This window comes from Filicampus tigris, chromosome 21 (assembly GCF_054856515.1).
Source record: "Filicampus tigris isolate MCC_2025a chromosome 21, RoL_Ftig_1.0, whole genome shotgun sequence".
In the NCBI taxonomy this organism is placed as follows: Eukaryota; Metazoa; Chordata; class Actinopteri; order Syngnathiformes; family Syngnathidae; genus Filicampus; species Filicampus tigris.
The window spans coordinates 14252991-14263115 of NC_141237.1; the positions used below are offsets into that span (position 1 = coordinate 14252991).

Sequence of the window (10125 nt, forward strand, 5' to 3'; positions counted from 1 at the left end):
GCTGGTTGCAATCAACCGAGCCAACCTACCGAACATAACTATGTTTGAATTTGCTCGGATCACATTGTCACAGGTAAAATATTCTCTTTTTGTCCTCTCCATCGTTAGTATTTTCATTTGTACTCACTCGAAACCCCACGGGGAACACCAATGGCGTCAATGCATGTTGGATCATCTTGGTTCTGCCAATCTGCTGCTCTTTTCTGATGTTCTGCCATGGCAGTGGATAATTTAGCTGTCAACTCTTGTACAGACATGGGATGTACAGACACAGGTAATAACAAAGTCACTAGGGCACAAAGGCATGTTACATTCATTGGTAATTGTTTTTTCAAACAGTCGAGCATCTCCGCACCACCGCCAGCATTCCCCTCTTTGCTGCAATCATCTTTCTATCCTATGAGAGGGAGGGTTTACCAGCAATTCACCTCTCTATGTGATGCAACTAAAAGTTTTCTTTTCCTGTGCTTGACCAAATGTGTGTGTGTCGCACAATGCTCCTGTGCCACTTTCCCCCTCTTTCCTGCCCCTTCAGGAAAGGCAAGGGAAGGACAGCCCACCTTTGGTTCAGATCGCGTCTCACCGTTCCATCGATGTAAAGGCCAAGATAGACCAATCTGACGTTGGCCAACTGTGACCGACGCTTACCCCATGTGGCGTCGGGCCGGTTGTCTCCACGTCCCGTTGGAAAAATACACCGCAAGGACAGCCAGCGACGCTGACCATTAAAGTACCTTCTGCACATGTGAGAGATGTAATACCCTTCCATACCATTGCCGGCGGTAGTCACTATTCCTCATGGTTAGAAAAATCCAACTGGAAAGCTATTGGCCGGGGGCGGATTACAAAAACGTAAACAACGCATTCAGCTATATTTTTAGCTCACGATGAACTCCCACGCGAAGTAAACCCCCACGTTATTGACACAGTATCGTGAAATACCATTGCGGACTGGACCAACACTTGGGGTTTTACGAGGTCTGATGGGAGGCTGGCCTTCTTGAAGGGGTAGAGATTCATCTGGCAGATTCCTCTGGCGTTTGATAAGACATTTTCACTTCCTTGTCGTTAAGCATTTTCCTCATATAGTTACTTAAGTCAATGTCTTCCATTTGCTCAGGATCTAATGAAGTTATTTAAAATGGTCTTTCATACGGAATTTCAAACAGACTTAAGTGCCCTGCTCCTTTCACAATTCTCTTTTACATTTTCTTTTAACCGTGTTTTCAACCCATTTTGAAAACACATTAATCATCATTAGGCAATATTAGTATTGTCCTATTTTGTTCAGTCGAATAAAATTCCAATCCACCACCTAAATCAGACCCGGCCATTTTACGGGCCGGATCTTACCTGCCCGTGAAGGGTTGCTGGGAATTAAGAAAATAAAAGCTACAGTACTGTTAAAATGTTGCAAAATGCGTTTTGGGCCGCGGCCCGGCCCTTTCTGGCCCGTGAAAAGTTGCTAGGAATTAAGAAAATAAAACCTACTTCCAAAATTTCACAAAGCGCATGGACTAAAACAGCAGAGCTTTTATTTTGAAACTTGTTTATAATGCGCGTGCGTCGTTTACATACAGCTACTATGTCCGAATCCATGTGATTAGCAACATGTCATTGAAATGGTAACCCTTCAAAATGTTTGCCCGTGCCAAAAAATGAAAAATGGATGCTGAATGCCGTGGTTTCAAGAAAATATGGACTACTAAATATTTATTTACTGAAGTCAAGGGCGTGTGTTAGTTTGCCGTGAGCGGGTCGCCGTGTTTAAGGAGTATTACATGAGTCGTCATTACGAGACCAAGCATGTAGAAAAATACATTTGAGTGAGGCTGGGAGAGCACAGATATCCGAAGATTTGCTAGCGAAGCTAGAAAAACAACAAGGCTATTTTGCCAATTGCTACACGCAGCCCGGGAAGCAGCAACCAGGACGAGCTTTGTGATATCTCACAAAATTGCTCAGAACGGTAAACCATTTTCGGAGGGGGAATTTATCAAAGAGTGCTTGGTGGACTCCGCAGCGCTAATATGTCTGGAGAAAAAAAGAAGCATTTGAAAAAGTCCGTCTGTCCAGGCGAACAGTGACCAGAAGGGTGGAGGCCATCGCGTAGAATCTCCAATTTCAGCCAAAAACAAGTGGGAAGTTTTGACTTTTTCTCAATGGCTTTGGAGGATGTCCGTGATACAGCACAGTTACTTGTGTTTCTCCGAGGAATAACGCAGAATTTCACGATTACGGAGGAGCTGGCAGCAGTGAGATCAATGAAAGGAACAACCACAGGAAGTGATTTGTTCAACGAGGTAAACACATGCATGGACAAGCTGCCTTGAACTTAATGGGACAGACTGGTAGGAGTCACTACTGATTTTTGAAACTGATGCAAGATAAAGTGACTGAACTTAATACATTTACAATTATTCACTGTATTATTCATGAGAATGCGTTGTGCGAGTCAGTGTTAAATCTTAACAATGCTGTTGATGTTGTAACTCGGCAGTTAACTTCATCAGGGCACGAGCATTGAATCACAGGCAGTTTGTTGCACTTTTAGAAGAGCATGATAACGAACATGGTGACATCAGGTACCATACTGCTGTCAGACTGCTCAGTCTGGGTTTAACAGGTTACAGCATGTTATTAATTTCACCAAAACACTTGTATTGCTGTTGGGATTGAATGTATATTTTCTTAATTTTGTTACTGTTTATACCTGTACATTAAAGTCAAGTCATCAAGAGCATGAATGCGCACACGAACCCCGACTAGTTATATTTCGGACATTTAACGACGGTAAACTCGTCTCTCAGGAAGGAGAGAGACGGCGGCTTGCAGCAGGTAGATTGGAGCCCCCCGCTTCCCTCCTCAGGCCGTTAACACAAAAGGCGTTAGCACAACAACATTAGCTCCTTACTGCCTGCTCAGCGTGTGGAGGTGAAGATGAGCCTGTGTCTTCATGTCGCCTCGCAAGCAGTCGCGTGCGGTGTCCCTGCTTGCTTGCTTGCTTGCTTGCTTGCAGCCGCGACCTGCCTGAGTGAAGCGGCGTGAGCGTGACGAAAGCGCTTATCGAACAGCGAACAAAAACTTTCGATGAGGCTGACTGCACAGAGGAGTGTGGCCGCATTGCAACGTACCATTTCGGCTGTTACCTTCCAAATTGGATGGCGCGTTCTAAGTCGAAAAACTGGGTCCATTCCTCATCGAAATAAATGTGCACGCCTACTTATTTTCACTTCAGTCTCTGTAAATATCCCGACTGGTGTTTAATGCCTCACCCGTTCCAACCGTGATCAGCAATGAAGCTGTGTTTAGTTTGTTTTTTTCAAGCAAAGAAGCAGAGTGCGCTCGTCCCAACCTAAATCTATGTAGCTCTGTTGACTTCCACATTTCCTCATTCTCATATAAATCAGCCACGGAGAGGTTAATCCTTTTGATATGTTGAAGTGGGCATTAGTAGAGATGTCACATAAATTTTGGTGCCAATTGATCATCGTTTTTGGACGTTATAAGCAATAAAAGTACAATGATTTCCAATGGAGAGTTTGGAATCAGTTTCCCCGGTGACTCCGGCCGAACAAGGATAGAACGCTAGGGGGCGCTGATATTCTCCTCAACAACAAAGGGGGTTTCATGGAGTTACTTATTTGCTAATTTCTCCAAAATGAATGGATAAAAGAGAAAATGGCTACTCTTTTCATTTTCCTGATCAAAAAATAAATAAAATGAACTTGTTACTCAATATATGGCCATCCCGGCCCCAGCGTGCCTTTAATGACGTGAGCTGGTTTGCGTGCTGCTGGGAGCGATCGCGTAGTGACGTCACGCTGCGTGTGAGAGCCAGGTCACTCTCGTACTGGATGTGGCCGAGTTAAGGCACATGCGTCCCTCTCTCCCGATAGGTGCACTTATTGACGTAGTAGAGCTCGGTGTTCCGACAAACGGGGCGTGCTGTGGTCATTAATGCTTTTAATGGAGATACTCTGGGTGATTTTGGGCGTGTGTTGTAGTCGCGGGGAGACATTTGGGGCCGTTGTCCGTCGACGGACTGAGCTAATGTTGCTAACGCCGATTGGTGCGCACCTTATTTGCGTTGTTTTGTGATCTCCAGGGGGCCCACCAGGGCGGTAGGAGTTGCACACCAGTCTCATGTGTCATATGTACACAGGTCAACAAGTAAAACACCGTGTGAGACCCAGTTTGAGTCTACTTGACCGTCACAAAGAACACAACGCAGAGAACTGGTTACATGGGCAAAGTGTTAAAAAGATTTTGGGACCTAAAAGCAGAGATTCGAGAATTTTGTGAGATTAAAGACAAAAACATCCCTGAGCTCTCAGATGTAGACTGGATTGCAGATTTAGCATTTGCTGTTGATGTGACAGGTCTGATGAATGAACTGAATACTAAACTGCAAGATAAGGGCCCATATGTTCATGAAATGCATAACCTGGTCAAGGCCTTCATGAGAAAGTTGCAGTTTCTTTCGAATCAACTAGAGAACAAAATTCTCACTCATGTGCAAACCCTGAAACAAGTCAAACCATCAGCTCGTCACCTCTGCAGGTGTTAGGAGACCTGCACAGTGAGTTTTCAAGGCGATTTGAAGATTTTAAAAACATTGAGGATGGAATGCACCTGATTTCCTCTCCCTTTGCATGCAATGTGAATAATACACCCATTGTTGTTCAGCTGGAGCTCATAGACTTGCAGCCAGATACAATACTGGCAGAACACTTCAAGTCAGCATCACAAGTTCTATTCATCTCTTAAGGAGGACAATTTTCCAAACATGAGGAAACATGCTCAGCAGATGCTGGTTCTTTTTGGATCTACCTATAGATGTGAGCAAACATACTCGGTACTGAAGTTTACCAAATCCAATTATAGATCCTCTCTTACTGATGATCATCTGTCATGTGTACTTCACATCTACACCTCCAACATTCAACCTGACTTTGATGCACTTGTTGAAGCTCAACAGAGGCTAGATTTGTCTCATTGAACAAGAAAAACCAAAACAAAAAGCACGGAAACATGCTTACTTAGATTTTTCTCTGTATTGTTTGGCAGTTGGGACAAACATGTTGTGTGTTATGTTATATCATTACTGACATACAAAGACATTGTGGTATTTTAATAGAAAGTTAAAAACAAAAAGCATTGAATTGTTAATGTTCCGAAAAAGAGTTACAAATGTGCACAATTACCATTGTTTTTCATAATTTCACTGAATAAATGTTTTTTTTGTAAAACAACCACACTCTCTCATTATCTAATAACAACACATACACACACATATGTAATTTAATTATTTCAATGAAGGAATAAAATCGATAACCGGAGTAGATATCAAACGTTTGACACGGCCCTCCACAATATTTCCTGCTTCTCATTGGGCCCCTCAGAAAAATAATTGCCCACCCCTGACCTAAAGGATACTGTGCTTGTATGTGTGACTTGTATAAAACACACTTATTAGCATTTCCTTAAGAATTATGTTTTAAACAAGTCACATGCTCGATATCAATATGCAGTAAAGTGATGTTCTGTACTATCCCTCCCCCTTGTAGGGACTCTTCAAGTAACACTTGAGTAAGGATGGCCATGTTTTTCACAAACAAGTTCAGTTTATATATTTTTTGACCAGGAAAATGAAACAAGTTGTCATTTTCTATTTTACTCATTCATTTTGGAGAAATTAGGAATTAAGTTCAAGCATGAATAACGCCCAGTTTTAATGAGGAATATGGGTACGCCCTCTTCCGTTCGCTCCATGTCTGGGTGGGAGTCACGGTGGGAATCGATCGCCGTTTGTCCATTGAAAATCTTTGTGCATACCTCACTGATAACGTCCAAAAACGGCGATCAATTGGCACCTAAATTTATGTGGACATCCTTACTTATGACCACAGGATCAGCCTTTCCATGGCTGACTTGTATGAGAATGAGGAAATGTGGAAGTGAGCAGATGCACAAATGAAGCATAGAAGCTGAGTACACGCTCACTCGCACACTGCTTCTTTGCAGTCCAGGACGAAAAGGCCATAAAGCACCAGTCGGGATATTTACAGAGACTGAAGTGGGAATGAGTAATTGTGCACATTAATTTAACAAGTATAGGCACCATTTTTTTCGACTCTAGGCGACGTTAATACAAGGGATGTGCGCCACTAGTCGTTTAACTGTTTAACCATCTACGATTTATTAAACGTTTAGTATTTTAATAGTCGGTTAAACGCTGCATTAAGAATCACGCATCTTGTTCCTCTGCCTCTGTCAACAAGCTGAGCACCAAGAGAGATAATTACTCAGACCCGCCCCACCCCGCCCCCACGCACACACAGTAGGGGGCGGGGACATGAAGTTTGAGGAAGAAAAGTAAATTCTGAAGATGTCGAAGCTACCATGAAAAACAACGGCACCGTTTGGGAGTATTTTGATGCAGCAGATGACAACAAGGTCGTCTGTAGGCTTTGTAAGCATAAACCCGCTTACAACCACTCTCCCGGAGCGACGAGAAACCACATCCAAAGTAAATCTCGATGTGAACCTGCAGGGCGGGGCCAGTCAGACGAGCATGAGAGCGTTTGTTCCAGCTAGGCGCTGCAAAGCTCACCGCACAGCAAAGATTACCCAACTAATTTGTAAAATGACGCAATATGCTGCCGCTTTCTTTTGTTGAGGGCAGACGGTTCAAAAAATTAATGCTGTATATTGAGTCTGAGTTCATGGTGCCAAGTCACAAAACAATAACGCCCCAACTCGAGAGTAGCCATAACCAAATGAAAGAGGAGATACTCTGAGCGTTTGAGCATGTCAGCTATGTGGCCAATGCCTTAACTACAGACGGATGGACGTCCATAGCCACCGAATCTTACACAACTATGACATGTATAACGTATGTGGACGAAGGACATCTCCGCAGCTGTGTACGTCATGCGCCTTGGAGGAAAGACACACAGCTGAAAACTTGGCTGCTCTCCTGTGATGGGTACGTGGGCACTAGAAAATAAAGCCGTCGCCTGTGTTCATGATAATGCACCTAACATATGGCGAATGAGACCCTGCTGGACTGAGAGTCGATACCATTACTCATTACATTATTCATAATAAATGCCATGCATTGCATTGGCAAATGTATCAGAAATGTATTTCTCTTTCAATTGTTCACTTTTATTCAGTCAGTTGTTGTTACATAAATAGAATTTAAATTAACAAACTGTCCTTAACCCCCCGTGAGCCGTCACCTTATCGTGGTGGAGGGGTTTGCGCGCCCCAATGATCCTAGGAGCTACGTTGTCTGGGGCTTTATGCCCCTGGTAGGGTCACCCATGGCAAACAGGTCCTAGGTGAGGGACCAGACTAAGCACGGCTCAAAATGACCCCTTATGATGAGAAAAATTAACGGACCACGTTTTCCCTCGCCCGGACGCGGGTCACCGGGGCCCCCTTCTGGAGCCAGGCCTGGAGGTGGGGCTCGACGGCGAGCGCCTGGTGGCCGGGCCTGCACCCATGGGGCCCGGCCGGGCTCAGCCCGAAAAGGATACGTGGGTCCCCCTTCCCATGGGCTCACCACTGGTGGGAGGGGCCAAAGGGGTCGGGTGCCGTGTGAGCTGGGCGGCGGCGGAAGACGGGGACCTTGGCGGTCCGATCCCCGGCAGCAAAAACTAGCTCTTGGGACATGGAATGTCACCTCTCTGGCAGGGAAGGAGCCTGAGCTGGTGTGTGAGGCTGAGAGGTTCCGATTAGATATAGTCGGGCTCACCTCCACGCACAGCTTGGGTTCTGGTCCCAGTCCTCTCGAGAGGGGTTGGACACTCTTCCACTCTGGAGTTGCCCAGGGTGAGAGGCGCCGAGCAGGTGTGGGCATACTTATTGCCCCCCGGCTTGGCGCCTGTACATTGGGGTTTACCCCGGTGGACGAGAGGGTAGCCTCCCTCCGCCTGAGGGTGGGGGGACGCGTCCTGACTGTTGTTTGTGCTTATGCACCAAACGGCAGCGCAGAGTACCCACCCTTTTTGGAGTCCTTGGAGGGTGTGCTGGAGGGCGCTCCACCTGGGGACTCCATCGTTCTGCTGGGGGACTTCAATGCTCACGTGGGCAATGACAGTGAGACCTGGAGAGGTGTGATTGGGAGGAACGGCCCCCCCGATCTGAACCCGAGCGGTGTTCGGTTACTGGACTTCTGTGCTCATCACGGATTGTCCATAACGAACACCATGTTCAAGCATAAGGGTGTCCATATGTGCACTTGGCACCAGGATACCCTAGGCCGCAGTTCGATGATCGACTTTGTAGTCGTATCATCGGACTTGCGGCCGCATGTTTTGGACACTCGGGTGAAGAGAGGGGCGGAGCTGTCAACTGATCACCATCTGGTGGTGAGTTGGCTCCGATGGTGGGGGAAGATGCCGGTCCGACCTGGCAGACCCAAACGTATTGTGAGGGTTTGCTGGGAACGTCTGGCAGAATCCCCTGTCAGAAGGAGTTTCAACTCCCACCTCCGGCAGAACTTTTCCCAGGTCCCGGGGGAGGCGGGGGACATCGAGTCCGAGTGGACCATGTTTCGTGCCTCCATTGTTGAGGCGGCCGATCGGAGCTGCGGCCGCAAGGTGGTCGGTGCCTGTCGTGGCGGCAATCCCCGAACCCGCTGGTGGACACCAGCGGTAAGGGATGCTGTCCAGCTGAAGAAGGAGTCCTATCGGGCCTTTTTGGCCTGCGGGACCCCGGAGGCAGCTGACGGGTACCGGCTGGCCAAGCGGAATGCGGCTCTGGCGGTTGCTGAGGCAAAAACCCGGGTGTGGGAGGAGTTCGGGGAGGCCATGGAAAATGACTTCCGGACGGCTTCGAGGAAATTCTGGTCCACCATCCGGCGTCTCAGGAGGGGGAAGCAGTGCACCATTAACACTGTTTATAGTGGAGATGGGGTGCTGCTGACCTCAACTCGGGACGTTGTGGGTCGGTGGGGAGAGTACTTCGAAGACCTCCTCAATTCCACCGACACGCCTTCCACTGAGGAAGCAGAGCCTGGAGACTCTGAGGTGGGCTCTCCTATCTCTGGGGCTGAAGTCACCGAGGTAGTCAAAAAGCTCCTCGGTGGCAAAGCCCCGGGGGTGGATGAGATCCGCCCGGAGTTCATAAAGGCTCTGGATGTTGAGGGGCTATCATGGTTGACACGTCTCTTCAACATCGCGTGGACATCGGGGACAGTGCCTCTGGATTGGCAGACCGGGGTGGTGGTCCCCCTTTTTAAGAAGGGGGACCGGAGGGTGTGCTCCAATTACAGAGGGATCACACTCCTCAGCCTCCCCGGCAAGGTCTATTCAGGGGTGCTGGAGAGGAGGGTCCGTCGGAAGGTCGAATCCCGGATTCAGGAGGAGCAATGTGGTTTTCGTCCTGGCCGTGGAACAGTGGACCAGCTCTACACCCTCAGCAGGGTCCTCGAGGGTGCATGGGAGTTTGCCCAACCGGTCTACATGTGTTTTGTGGACTTGGAGAAGGCGTTCGACCGTGTCCCTCGGGGAGTTCTATGGGGGGTGCTTCGGGGGTACGGGGTACCGAGCCCCCTGATAAGGGCTGTCCGGTCCCTGTACCACCGATGCCAGAGTTTGGTCCGAATTGCCGGCAGTAAGTCGGATTCGTTTCCTGTGGGGGTTGGACTCCGCCAAGGCTGCCCTTTGTCACCGATTCTGTTCATAACCTTTATGGACAGAATTTCTAGGCGCAGCCGAGGTGTGGAGGGGGTCCGGTTTGGTGGCCTCAGTATTGCATCTCTGCCTTTTGCAGATGATGTAGTACTGTTGGCTTCTTCAAGCCGCGATCTCCAACTCTCGCTGGGGCGGTTCGCAGCCGAGTGTGAAACGGTCGGAATGAAGATCAGCACCTCCAAATCTGAGACCATGGTCCTCAGTCGGAAAAGGGTGGCGTGCCCTCTCCGGGTCGGGGATGAGATTCTGCCCCAAGTGGAGGAGTTCAAGTATCTTGGGGTCTTGTTCACGCGTGAGGGTAAGATGGAACGGGAGATCGACAGGCGGATCGGTGCAGCGTCTGCTGTGATGCGGACCCTGTATCGGTCTGTCGTGGTGAAGAAGGAGCTTAGCCGAAAGGCGAAGCTCTCAATTTACC

The 10125-nt window shown here is 47.9% G+C and overlaps 1 pseudogene; it reads left to right on the top strand.

The window, feature by feature from the left end:
• Positions 1-2374: 2374 nt before the first annotated feature.
• On the top strand, positions 2375-4832 carry LOC147127732 (general transcription factor II-I repeat domain-containing protein 2B-like; annotated as a pseudogene).
• The last annotated feature ends 5293 nt before the right edge of the window (positions 4833-10125 follow it).